A 5,000-nucleotide genomic window follows, 5' to 3' on the forward strand; every position below is an offset into this window, starting at 1 on the left:
TTTGTTTAATTTTCTAAAATGAACATTATTTCAATACGTTTTAATACCACCAGATCTTACGAGTACTTAAACTTTTATAGAGAGAGAGAAAAAAAATAAAAAAAATTAATGCCGCCATGAAATCAATATTTGGACTGCCATGAAATGTTAACATACATTTTTCAAATTCATAATTTGGGGGAAAAAGAATTGATATTTGCACCAAGATCAACGTAACCGCCTTCCAAAATCGCTTCGCGATTCTTTACTCAATTGTTACGGCCGTCATAAATTCATATTTTCTCCCCCAGCATTAAGTGCTCATATATCGTAGTGAAAAGCCAGACATTTCTCCCCTTATGCATTTCTCTGGAAACGCCTCATTTTACTTAAGAACCCAAGGAAATGTGGCGAGCTCTTTCCTCCCCGCCACACATACATGTCTGATAAATGTTATCATTTCTTTTTTTTTCCATAAACGACGAAGCTGTTCTTCGATAAGGGGAACCTTTTTTCAATTTTTTTTTTTCTGTTATTGACTAGGTGACATGGCTCGCATTCAAGTTCAAAACAAGTTATTGCTGTTCGGTCCCAACCAGAGTGCCACACATTTTGTAGTTCTGGCATCTGCGTTGATATTATGTTTATATATTTGTTACTAAACGTAATATCGGCAGATCGGATAGTGTTTATTACAATTGTGAAGGGATATTTCCTTTCAAAGACTGGCCAGTCGGTGCATTTTGTTGCTTGAAATTTGAATTTGTTTTTGTTAAAAGCGAAGATAATAGGTTTCAAAAGAATTTTCATTACTTGTAGATTGAAAATATACAACTTGTTATTTGGCTGATTAATTAATAATAACAATTATTTTGTCGATTTTTTAGTGACACTGGTATTCTTCAATACCTCGGTTCGGTATTACCATTATACTTCCAACTGCAATCCCAGTTGAATAAACAAACTGTTAAATACCTAACGATACATAAAATAAGAATCTGGTGAGTTTCCTCAGAAAAGTATTTGTACCTAATTTGAGAGAATTTTTTGAATTGCAGCGATTCAGATGCAAGATTATACATATTTCATAATTCAGTCATAAAAAAAGAAATTACATAAAAATGATTGGCACTGAAGTTTTCAATAAAAAAAATAAGGATTGCCAGAATTCACCACATGCCAATTATTGGTTGATGAATGTACACAATTTCGAAGACCAATATGTAAATAATGATCACAATTATGAAAATTATGCATTCACAACGAACAAATCTAACATGATTGCCAGTAATTGATACTATGGTTGATAAAAATTTTAATGAACTTGTTTCATCTATTAAGGATTTTACGTAGCTAGTTTAATGAAGACTTAACATGAGAAAATACACATACTGCTAGTAGACTTTGTCATACTATGGCAAGATTCATTTGTCTGTCCTCTGTAAACGACATTGCATCAAATAGTCTAAAAAAGTTTAAGGTATCCAAAGATTGAAGTGGCCTTTCTTCACAACAGTCCTTGCATCTATAAAGCCTGAGAGAAAAACAATGATGACATATGCTGTGCATAAAAATACATATGGATACATTTATCTATCTATATATATATACATATATATATATATATATATATATATATATATATATATATATATATATATATATATATAAATTCTTTATAGCGAAAAACCTGCTAAGGGAAAATGCAAATTAGTAAAATTTTATATATAAATATTTCCTTCACACAAACAAACAAACACACACACACATATATATATATATATATATATATATATATATATATATATATATATATATACGTATACCAAGAAATTCTTAATACGTAGAAGCAGCAGTTTAGAATTAACACCACAAACTGCTTAAAATCCTTTCAACACGGAGCAAACATAAAAACTTGAACTGGATACCTTCAGGATCCTATATATAAAACCATAATATAAAGACAAAGACATGAGAACGTGCAAGTTTCACTAAAATGGCAATTAAAATCTAAATCTTTAACTTCTGGAATAGCTTATAACTGTTCGCAGCCTTTGCAGAATGTAATGTCCTACAGATGAAAGTTGTCGCCGTCTTTTAGACAAGATTGAAGAGGTCTGCTGCAGCAGAAAGAACAAACTTTTCCCATCTAACTTGCCTGTTCATCTCAACACCTGACCCAATTCTAGGTCACGAACACACTACGAATTGAATTAGAAACGGGGGGAATTTCTTAGGGACATACACAAGACGACAAAGGTATAACGCTAAATCCTATCCACTCGAAGATAGTCCGCTAAATCCTTTTCCCTTAAAGATATCCCTCTAAATCCTATCCACTCGAAGATATCCCGCTAAATCCTATCCAATCACAGATATCCCACTAAATCCTATCCTCTCAAAGATATCCCGCTAAATCTTATCCCATCAAAGATATACCGCTAAATCCTATCCTCTCAAAGATATCCCGTTAAATCCTATCCTCTCAAAGATATCCCGCTAAATCCTATCCCATCACAGATATCCCGCTAAATCCTATCCTCTCAAAGATATCCCACTAAATCCTATGCCATCAAAATATCCCGCTAAATTCTATCCCCACAAAGATATCCCGTTAAATCCTATCCTCTCAAAGATATCCCGTTAAATCATATCCTATCAAAGATATCCCGCTAAATCCTATCCTCTCAAAGATATCACGTTAAATCCTATCACATCAAAGATATCACGTTAAATCCTATCCTCTCAAAGATATCCCGTTAAATCCTATCCTCTCAAAGATATCCCGCTAAATCCTATTCCATCAAAGACCTTTATGCATCCCCGAGTTAATCCCAAAGTTTGCCGGTTAAGACCTGAACAATGTAATAATTTTCCTAAAGTATAAAATAAAGATAAAAACATTTACAGAAAAAATTTACTTTTGCATAGGCTAATAAGACAACTAAAAAAAACTTTACGTCTCTTCATCGATAATCAAGGTCTCCCCATTTGTCAGTATTAATCTATAATGTAAAAACTGTGTATACATGACGCGTTTTACATAAGACAAAGCCTTCGCTGTAACAAAACGGTTTGTTAAATAGACAATTTTACTATTATTGAAATAAACCAAAAATTGAAATTTCCTTCTTACACATAATCTATGAATAGTAACAGATGTACGAGGGATTTAATGAATGCATCTATAGAAATAGTTGACCAAATGCAGCCAAAAAAATAAATAAATAAATAAACAGGCAAATAAACATGTGATTGATCCCGTTGTGCATGACTACCTTAGGTTTGTGCGATCGGAAAATAATAATCATGCGGTACATATCTATAAAGAAAGGTAAAGGCCCCTGAAAGAATTTCAGGCGAATATATTTCTTAGTATACAAAGAAGGGAGTACTGTGAGATTTAGATATAGAAAGAAAGACAGGTGACAGAAATACTAGTAGGGAAAGTAAAATCATGGTTTAGGAGGCGAGGCATGAATAAAGTGTTGGATGTAAAACAGTTCTATGATGTTTGAAAGTACATGGAAATATTTAAACATGAAATGGCTAATGGTGGAATTACTAACACGGCAATATGACGGGTGTTGTGTACGTATGGCATAGATGATTTATTGTTCAGTGTGTGTGTATGTGTGTATATATAATATATATATATATATATATATATATATATATATATATATATATATATGTATATATATATATGTATATATATATATAATATGTGTTGGCATAGAAAGACCATAAACTGATGCGTGTGGAAGGACATGTTTGAGGACTTGCAAAGGCTGATGATATATGTATATATACATATACATATCATACATATATATATATGTATATATATACATATATGTATGTATGTATATATATATGCAATATATAATCCTATTTCTATAAATCTTACATATATATATATATATATATATATATATATATATGTATATATATATACACACACATATATGTAAATAAATATATATATATATATATATATATATATATATATATATATATATTTATAGAGAAATATCTACCTAATTATATATATACACAAAGGTCATAAAACATAGTAACAAAGCCATAAACTATTCTAGTTTAAAGAATACATAAAGATACTAAAGTGAAACATAAAAAATCTTTATTATTTGAAAGATATTTTTAGACTTATACCCACTCCCTGTCTAATTATGTACACATCTATACTGTGAACAGTCTAAAATCTTCATTGCCTATTGATCTTCCAAATTACGTCATTGAATTTGAGGTAAATGTCCCTTTCCTTTGTCTTGTAAAGTGACTGAAGTGTCTGAAGCTATTGTGGTATCTAGGTCAACCCTTCTCAATTTTTGGCCACAACTTTTGTTCCGAGCCTTCCAGCCATGGTTTTGATACCCTTTGCCTGAAATAACATTTCCATGCGTGGAGTAAAGTTATTGAATATTCTTTGTTTATTTATAAAGATATATTTCAAGTAACTTTATACTTTAATTCTTTTTTCTAATGATCTTGTATATTTTGCCTTTCAATTACCCAACTTATTAATATACAATGATGTGAACTAGATACATCACATACCATCACAAAAAAAAAAAAAATTGTTACAAAAAGAAAATAGAAGCAATAACATTAACTAATAAACCAGCTTCCATTATAAACACATTTAATGTGTACATGAAATGATGCAACCACTTCTAAGGACACTCCAAAATTAAACCATCGTTCACTAGTCCTGGTATTACAAGAGCCTCTGTACCTTGGTCTTCTACTGTCTTTGGGTAGAGTTCTCTTGCTTGAGGATACACTAAGGCACATTATTCTATCTTACTTCTCTTCTTTTCTTTTTTTATAGTTTATACATGAAAGACCTATTCGAATGTTACTGTTCTTAAAATATTTTATTTCATTTATTCATTATATCTTTTGCAGTTTATTTATTACCTTATTTCTTTTCCTCACTGGGGTATTTTTTTCCTTGCTGGAGCCCTTGGGCTTAAACTGTTCTTAATATATTTAAT

General features: G+C 30.8%; 1 protein-coding gene across 1 annotated transcript in view; it reads left to right on the forward strand.

Moving 5' to 3' along the window:
* LOC137653359 (acetylcholine receptor subunit alpha-like 1) overlaps nt 1-5,000 on the forward strand; it is a 453,158-nt gene that overhangs the window by 418,656 nt on the left and 29,502 nt on the right. The gene's annotated exons all lie outside the window — the stretch shown is intronic.

The sequence above is a fragment of the Palaemon carinicauda genome, chromosome 14, assembly GCF_036898095.1.
Source record: "Palaemon carinicauda isolate YSFRI2023 chromosome 14, ASM3689809v2, whole genome shotgun sequence".
Taxonomy (NCBI): Eukaryota; Metazoa; Arthropoda; class Malacostraca; order Decapoda; family Palaemonidae; genus Palaemon; species Palaemon carinicauda.